The 9,624-nt window shown below is 44.2% G+C and overlaps 1 long non-coding RNA gene across 1 annotated transcript; it reads right to left on the bottom strand.

The window, feature by feature from the left end:
* Positions 1–1,626: 1,626 nt before the first annotated feature.
* LOC131905732 (uncharacterized) lies at positions 1,627–9,624 on the bottom strand. Its single transcript, XR_009378032.1, has 3 exons — positions 9,526–9,624; positions 8,270–8,562; positions 1,627–1,726 (listed from the first exon to the last, which is right to left on the bottom strand). It is a non-coding gene; the product is annotated as an uncharacterized LOC131905732 (long non-coding RNA).

The raw sequence follows: 9,624 nt of genomic DNA on the forward strand, positions 1-9,624 counted from the left end.
CTGGCAGTGTCCCTGACTCAGCCTTCCACTTCCCAGCTTTATTCTCCTCCTTGCCCCGCCTATACTTCCTGCCTGGCCACTGGCCAATCAGTGATTTATTGATTAATCAGCAACACATTTGCCATACAGAACATCCCACAGCAGCTGAGACTACGTGATATGAGAAAAAAAAATGTCTGGTCAAGGGGCATGTGGATAGATGCCTGAAGTGAGAACAAGCTTGCCCATCTGTGACTCTCATACTGATGCCCATTCAGGAACATCTCTTGCAGAGGAAGGTCTTACCAGCCAGGCAGATGGGCAGGATGACTCAGGATAGAGGTAAGCCTGCTTCATTCCTAAGACTTTTCAGGGGTGGCATAATGAAGTTTTAAATGATCACTACAGTAGGAGAGATGAGACTATTTGTGGGTCCAACAGATGAGACTATTTGTGGGTCCAATTTCTTCTTACCAAAGGTGAATGGCATTAGTGAATACCTAATTTGCCTGCATCCAGGACTGACTATACACCCTTGATATGTACTGCAGGTAGACACTGGAGGGCAAGCTAACTGTCAGAGCCTTTCACCCTAGAGCAGTGGTTCTCAACCTTCCTAATGCTGCAATCTTTTAATATAGATCCTCATGTTGTGGGGAGCCCTGAACCATAACATGATTTCATTGCTACTTCATACCTGTAATTTTTCTACTGTAATGAATTGTAATGTAAATATCTGATATGTGACCCCCCCCCAAAAGGCATCGTGATCCACAGGTTGAGAACCACTGCCCTAGAGGAAGCAAAAATTTTCCCTTAACAAAATTGATACTTACTCTAGATACATGCTTGTCATGCTGTCACACAGTACCTTTGACAGCCATCACTACTGGGCTGCTGAATGCCTGGTTCCTTAGTATGATACATAGTACAACACTATCTTCAAGGACAGGTCCATTTTAATGACACCAAGATGCAACAATGACCCATGAGCTACTCTGGTTTGACCATGTATGCCATTGTTCAGGTTAACAACATGTCTTTAGAGGGTATCACCCCCAGTAAATGTCCATCTCAGGGACAATAGTCTTCTGGTTTGTGACATTTTGACCAAAATGTAGCCTATACATTGAGTCCAACAAGGCTTGCAAGCTACTTCCCCAACTGCTAGCACTCGGGGTGGTAGTGGGGTAGTTAAACTAACAGCAAGAAACTTTAGTCATTGCAAACTTGACGGCATCGGAACCACTCGATCACTTAAGATGCCTTAGTTGAAGGACGAGGAACTAAACTGAACTATTGTACTACCAAGAATAATTGACCCTGATTACCACAAAGAGCTCTGACTACAGTGAGTAGTAGGGAGGAGCGTGCCTGCAGCCCACAGGATCCCGTGGGAGCATGGCCTCTTAAGGCATCCCTGCCAGGCAAGGCAACTAATGCTGAGACCTTTGAAAAGGAGTTTCTGAATCACTCCCCACCAGGAAAGCAAGGAAAGGGAAGTAGAAACTAAGAAATCAATGTTTCCCTTCCCCTCCGCTCCCCAGACGACAGATTCTGGGATACATTAATATAGCTTTTCTGACAGTTTTGCGGGACCAAGCAGCTGGCTACCTGCAGCTCTAAAGTGTACTCACTTGTGGGTTCCCCCTCCTCCTCCTCCACACACCCTGTTCTTTACTGCTGTTCTTCCCAATGGCACTCCTTAATAAAGTATTTGCCAATACCCTCTGTCTTCATGGGAAACCTAAGCCAAGACAGGTAGAAGTGTTATTTCTGCTCTGCAGATGGTGATTAGTTACTTCCCCATGGCTATGTTCCTCAAGGCTCCAGTCTGTCTAGTACCAAAGCCCATGCTCTAAGTTAATGCTGCCTCACAGAATGTCCTGTGATGGCGGGTAGGTTCTCTATGCGCTTTGTCCAGGGAGGAAGCCGCCAGCCATGTGTGACTATTGAAACCTGCAAATGTGATGAGTGTAATGAAGGCACTGAATTTTTCATTTTATTTAATTAACATTTACATAGTCACATGTGGCCAGTGGCCGTCATATTGGACAGGGTAGTTCCAAGCCACAGATCAATTGCCTCCTGGACAAGATGTACTGATTACATATTTATAAAGTTTTCTGCAAGCAGGGTAGCTGAAAATCAATAAAAAGTACATTTGATGGTTATTACTGATACCTAACAGCAAAAAAAAAAAAAAAAAAAAAGCTTCACATCACAGGCTAGAAATATTTTTGCAAAGACAGGCACAAATATGGAGCTAGACATCGTGCTAAGCAGTGGGAAGACAGCCATAAAAGCTATGGTTCTGCCCTCTGTTGGAGAAAGTCAAGGCCAGACAGGTCTTCCTCCATTACCGAGCCGTGGTCTGTGAGGGGCATCACTTGTCTCTCTCCCTCCTTACCCTTCATCCATCTCGATGCTGAGTTATCTTACACACCAGGCTTCTTCTAAGGCACATGAATTGAGAAAGATGTGGACCCTGAAGTCAATATGTAGCTGGGTTTGAATCACCTTCTCTGTCTTAGGGCCTGCACTATCTTACACAGTTCCTTGCCCCTCAGAGCCTTAACTTCTTATCTCTAAAATGGGCTTGAGGGGATCACGTGAAGCCACAGACATCCTGACCTAAAATAACCCTACCAAATTGACCTTTAAAATGTTCTGCCCTCATTTTCCACAATCTTTCCACACAACAGTCTACTGTACAGTGGGAGAAGCCACTGTAGGAGGCAGTAATAAGGTAGCCTTGAGATCATGTTTAGAAGTGATTTACAGAAGTAAAATTGCAGTCCTGTTGATCACTTGGCTTTTCCAAAAGGGAGAGAAAATTACAGACCCATAATCCATAGTCCTGTCACGTTTCACATGGAAATAGGCTTGGGTTACTTAGCAGAGATGTGCAAACACAAGATAATAGAAAGGAGATGATACTATGGCCATGCTCCTTTTATGAATTGGAGGGATTTCAAACTGTTTATTTTATATGCATGACATCATTAACAAATACATTTTGGTTTCTACTGTGTTTATCACTGTGATGACTTCTGGAGACAGGAAAATCAACACAACATAGTCCCTGTCCTTCAGACCAAGATGTTGGCAGAGGAGTACTCTATACAACATATTATCACAGGCAACATGTGACAGTTACTTTGTTCTGGGTTGTCTAATGGGCCTGGATATGGGATAGAAGCTGTAATAGGGAGATGGACCAGTAAGGACAGAAGCTGTGATAGGGAGATGGACCAGTAAGGACATCCTAGAGGATGGCCAGAGAGGCAGAACATGTTCTACATGGTCTAAAGCAGGGCATGGATTTCATTAACTGTCCCTAGTTCCAGGCTCTTATTTGAAGTCAGGTGAGATTTAAGTGCAGCTCAACTAAACCTAGATCCTTATAGCTCTCAGGGATGTCTGAAGTTGGTAAAATGACTATGTGTGGCATTGACTCCCCCTTTTATTTTATTTTAGTGTGTGTATGTGTGTGTGTGTGTGTGTGTGTGTGTGTGTGTGTGTGTCCATGTACCATAGTGACCATGTGGAGGTCAGAGGATAACTTGTAGGAATCTGGTCTCCCCTTCTACTATGTGGGTAGTAGAGATTAAATTAGATCATGAGGCTTGGTGGCAAACACCTTTTACAGCTGGGCCATCTTGTTGACCCTGGCTTTAGTTTTTGGGTAGGGGATTCTGATATCTGCTTCTGGAGAGTCTCAAGCTAAACCCCCATCAGTGGTTCTCAACTGGTGGGTTGTGACCCCCTCAGAGTCACATATCAGATATTTACATTATGATTCATAACAGTAGCTAAATTACAGTTATGAAGTAGTAATGAAATAATTTTATGGTTGGGGTCACCACTACACGAGAAACTGTAGTAAAGCATTGGGAAGGGTGAGAACCACTCCTCTAGATGATCTCTCTTTTCTGAAGGGATTAGTGGCTCTTGAACATCCATTTGAGTTTCCCTATGATACTGTTAAGTCTTTCTTGGACCAGGGTAATGGGATTTTCCTAAGAGTAACTAAGCATCACTCAGGGGACTTGGGTTTGCTTACAAGCTTAAACCCTTCTTGGTTTTCTCTTGGCAAATCATTCAAGATTCTCTAGTGAGAATCGTTTTGAGGGCAGAACATGGTCCTTTTAGAGGAACAGGGGCCTGAGGACTGAGAGGCCAGGCAAGGCCTTTAGAGGTGCAGTACTGGTGCTGATGACCAGTCACGTTGTGGTCCATGCAAAGGACCTCTGAGCTGTGCAGAACACGTGCTGTGCTGCTGTACTTGTTGCTTTGCCTTGTTCCTGTGGTCAAATGCAAAGGAAGGATTTATTTTGGCAAACTTTGAGGGCATACAGTCCATCCCAGTAGGGAAGGAATGGCAGCTCTTTGATTGTCAGAGCATGTGGCTAGCTGAAACACCTCACCTGCTCATACCTCAAGGAGCAGGACACAGAGACCAGACCGGAAGTGGACCCTGGTTATAAACCTCAAGGTCTGACCCTCTGTGATCCATTTCCTTTCCCTGGGGCTCTACCTCCTAAAGGGTCTGCAGCCTCCACAGACAGCAGCACCAGCTGAGGACCAAGTGTCTGAATGTGAGTGTTTACCAGGGTATTTCACACTCAGACCCTAACAGCTGGAATATTGCAACTGTGTGGCCATACCCAAGGAAAAGTTGAACACCACAGGAAGTAATGCTGCTGCGAGCCAGGACCTTGCAGCAGTGCTCAGTGGGTCCGCAGTGCTCAGTGGGTCCGCAGTGCTCAGTGGGTCCACACTCGTCTAGTACCACTTTCATCCAAAAGACCTTCTGCACCTCAGACATTTTACCTCGTTTTTCCTTCAACCCCTACATCTCTCGGGGACTGGCTTACTGGAAAGCATTAAGACTCTTCCAGTCATCTCAGTAGAAACAAAAGTAGCAACTTAGATGGGGAGAGTGAATCATTGGCAGAGGTGGGGAATGAAGGTTTTCTGTCCCTGGACACAAACTCTTCACTAGCCTGGTCTTAGATTCTATCACTTAAGTTTTAAAACCCAAACCTGAGTTTTTGTTTTGTTTTTTTTCCAAGGATAATAAAAGAAATGTGAGTTGGGCACAGGTGCCCTCCACTACACAAGGACCGACACTGGAAGAAAACATTTAAAAATCACTTATCTTTGCACAGTGACAAACTAACGTTGCTACAAACACGAAGAGAAAACAATACAGAAGAAATGAATGGGGTTGAAAGAACATGCTCATAAATTTGTGCAGTAAATGTGCCATGTGTTTTCCAATGGGGAAACGTTTGCTATAAAGACAACACTAATATACGGCAAAAAAAAAAATTTAGCTAATATAACACTTCCCACTATAGTATTTAGATTTATTGCTTGGGTTTTTATGAGTTTTAAACAGCTTTTTCTTGACATTAAATATTTAGCAGTTAACAGTTCATTTGTCATTTTAATTTTGAATTGTTTCATGCTGCATAATGTGACAGGGTTGTAGGGAAGAAGTACAATGTGGTGATGGTGGATTTGTGGGCCAGTCTGGGGAGGAAGGCTGGCAGACTAGAGTATTTTTAATGGTGTCAAAAATCCCTTAAACATGAAACAATGAGATAAAGAACGTCCTTCAAGGTTCATGAAATTATTTGGGTATGATAGCTCTATGGAGTCTGCAAGAACACTACCCTCAGTCCTTTAGCCAACAGAATAGCCTTAGGAGACACCTCATAGCTGAAGGTTAAGATACCGTGTTCGTTACTTTTCTCACAGCTGTGACAACCTACTTGGTAAAAAGCCACCTGAGGAAGAGAGGGCTTGCTTGAGAAGATGCAGTCCATTGTGGTCGGGAAAGTGATGGTCGCAGAATCGCGAAGCAGAGAGAGATGAATACTGATGCTCAACTCACTTTTTCTTTTATTCATACTGGGACCCTAGCCCATGGAATACGGCCACCCGTATGCAGGATGGACTTCCCCACTTCAACTAACTCAATCCAAAAACTCCCTCTCAGACTTGCCCAGAGGCTTGTCTCCTCGGTGATCTCAGATACTGTCAAGTTGATGATGTTAACCATCATAGGCACCAAAGCAAGCCTCACGTAGCTAGCAAAAATATGGACCATTTATGGAACTGGGTGATCAGGACATGAGAAGTTGACTGGTGAGTGCATCCCCTTAGCACTTCTCTGTATTCCATGTATTCACAATGAAAAGAAAGTGAAGAGAGAAAGAGACCCACAAAAGAAAAGGGGGGGAAACATTTTGTTCATGGTAGGTTCTGAACAATCTCAGTATACCCTCCCCCAAGCTGCTCTTCTATTTCCCCCTCCCTCACCAGTTTCCTGTGCTATTTCTCCAGGCTTTTCTAAATCCTGTCTCAGGCCCAGCACTGAAAATCCAGGGTTGAGTCTCTTTTAATGTTTCAGAAGAGAGAAGATATGATTTAAAATTATCATAGCTTATTATAGTTGAGCTATGTGAACACTAAGCCTGTGTTGGTTAATATAGTATCTCATTTAAAAATTCTTTCAATTCTCTGGGTAGGGGGAGCATAAGCTTATTATTTTATGGTCAAAGAAACTGAGGCACACAGAATTAACTAAATAACACCCCCAGAGTCAGAAAAAAAGCAAAGATGCTATTAGAACTTCTGTCTGGCACCCCTAAAGCTCTAAAATCTCTTTTATTAAAGTTGCTCTTAATGATTATCTGGAGGACATGGTCAAAGAGGCTGTTGGGTTGAGCATCAACTTGAGTTTGAAATCATTGTTCCATCCAATGTCTTCCTTTGTCACACACACAGGAATCTGGGATGGGGACATGGTAAAGGGGAATGGCATCTGTGGTGTCACAGGTGATATTTTCTGTGGTAAAGACTTAATCCAGACATGATTTTCATAACTGGGGCGTGTCCTGAAGGCATTCTGAATTCTCAGTCTCAAGCTTAGATGAAAGGGAGAAAGCTACAAATAAGCAGGGCTGGGGTTGAATGACTAATTAGCTGGGTGGTTCTTAAAAGAGGTAGCCAGTGCTGTGCAGTGTGGTAGCATACACCTTTAATCCCAGTACTTCAGAGGCACAGACAGGCACAGGCCAGACAGGCACAGGCAGACACAGACACAGACAGACACAGACACATGCACAGACACAGGCACAGACAGGCACAGACAGGGACAGACACAGACAGACACAGACACAGGCACAGACACAGACAGACACAGACACATGCACAGACACAGGCACAGACAGGCACAGACAGGGACAGACACAGACAGACACAGACACAGGCACAGACAAGTACAGACAGGCACAGGCACAGACAGGCACAGACAGGCACAGGCACAGGCAGATCTCTGTAAGCTTAAGACCAGCCTGGACTACAAAGAGAGTTCTAGGCCATCCAGGGATATAACTTAAGACTCTGCTTCAAAGTGGGGACCAGTGATCTTAGTCCCACTGACTAAGAAGGAGGAGAAGGAAGAGGAAGAGGAAGAGGAAGAGGAAGAGGAGGAGGAGGAGGAGGAGGAGGAGGGAGATGAAGAAGAAGAAGAAGAAGAAGAAGAAGAAGAAGAAGAAGAAGAAGAAGAAGAAGAAGAAGAAGAAGAAGGAAGAAGAGGAGGAGGAAGAGGTCACCAAGTTCAAAGGACTAGAAAAAAAATCTATGATTAGTCCAGATGGCATAAGCATGTGGGGGTCTAGACTACTGGATGAAGTGTATGAGCAGATGTTTCTACAATGTTGAGAAACTGAAAGGCAGCAGCAAGATTCAAGATGCCCACTCTTATCAGAGCCTAACACTAAGTAAGCTGGTTTTTACAGTGTCAGAGAAGATGAGAAGTCCCTATCAACACTAAGGTTTTAGGTGAGGAACCTCAACCCAGAAGAAACCCTAGAGTTCACATCAGATAATCAAGGTCGTTTGAAACCCATGCATGAATCTTGCCCCACCGAACACTGCAGTTTGACAATGCAATTCTAGGAATCACCACCATAAAGCCTACTTAGATTTCCTCCAGGGAAAGATTCCCACATCAGTCTTCATAACTAACTACATCTTCTAGTGTAATGCCTAGTCTAGAGTAGATCCACAAAAGTGTCTATTGAGAGAATTAATAGGGAGAGAATAAACATGGACATGGTTTAAGAAAAAAATAACATAATTTCAATCAATAAGAGATGTTGCTAGGCTTGGTTACAACGGTATACCCAATTCTGATTTTTCATGTCAGAAGATTGTCATTGAATAGCACATCAGCCCTCCACATTTAGACCTTTATCAGTTATAAGCTCACTTTATGAGAAGTCTCTTCTTGTAGAGCAGAAGCTTCAAGTCCTCAAGGATTCCGAGTGTAGTAAGGATTCACTTCTGTGATCTGTTTCCCATTTCTAGGATGAGTCTCATTTCATGAGCATCCATGGCACTGCTACTGGGTCCAAGTTCTAGTCACTGTGAGAGGAAGCTCACTCATACATCTTCAATCATCCTCATCTTGGTAAGAATATCATGGGGGTCCGCCACAGCAGGGCTCAGCTCTCACTGGTAAGAATATCATGGGGTCCACACCACAGCAGGGCTCAGCTCTCACTGGTAAGAATATCATGAGAGTTAACACCACAGCATGGCTCAGCTCTCACTGGTAAGAATATCATGGGGGTCCACACCACAGCAGGGCTCAGCTCTCTCTGGTAAGAATATCATAGGGGTCCACACCACAGCATGGCTCAGCTCTCATTACATAGTTGAAATCTTGGGGGATTTACCCTCTGTTGCTTAGCACATTCCAGGGCAGTTGGAGTTAAATCAATCTGAGCTCTGCCTGTACAGGTTTCTTAGCAACAATGAGGACACATTACGGGGGGTCAGATCCCTTCCTTGTCAAATCAACACTTGAAGCTCTGTCCAGCTCCCTGGTGAGAGTGAGCATGCCCTCTGTATTAGAGTCAGGACTGTGCAGCCATCAGAAACAATATTGGGGCATCCACACCTCAGCTTATGTCTTTGCATCTTCCACTGTTTATAGCAAGTATACTGCTAAGAGATGCTTTTGAGGGACTGGAGGCACTAGGCAGTTTTCATTTGATTTCTATTTCTTTGTTGGAATTATCTCTGTCTATCTTAGCATCCTGATGATAGATGCTGTGATCTACCACCCAGAGTGAAGGAATTGCTGCCCAGATGTTGGCAGCTTGCCAGCCCCCTTTGGGAGCTTGCTAAAGACAGCCACAATGCCCAAGGTCATACTCCCTTCCCAAGTTGGTCTGCATCCAATAACTGATCAATGGGAAGTTTAAATGCCAGACCTATTACCCCAATTGGGACAGTTCTTCACAGCTCCCTGTAGGATTAGCCAAAATGCTATTGATCTGAATCACAGATCAATGTTGCCCAATTCTACTCTCAGTGGCTCATTCCTTTTCTCTTACATCAATCCTAAGAGAGCCCCAGTAAAACCCTGACATCTCCACGAGTCCAACCTGCAACAGTTTTCAAACTCAAGGCTTTAGGCTGGTGAGTGTGATATCGGGTGGGAGAGAAGGTGAGGCTGACCTTCATGGGTAAGCGTTCACCACCAAGGTATGCACCAAAGGATACACTGGGTGGAGGATGCCATCCCACATACTGTACTGGTAACTTCCATCATCACTG

Source organism: Peromyscus eremicus, chromosome 3, assembly GCF_949786415.1.
Source record: "Peromyscus eremicus chromosome 3, PerEre_H2_v1, whole genome shotgun sequence".
Taxonomy (NCBI): domain Eukaryota; kingdom Metazoa; phylum Chordata; class Mammalia; order Rodentia; family Cricetidae; genus Peromyscus; species Peromyscus eremicus.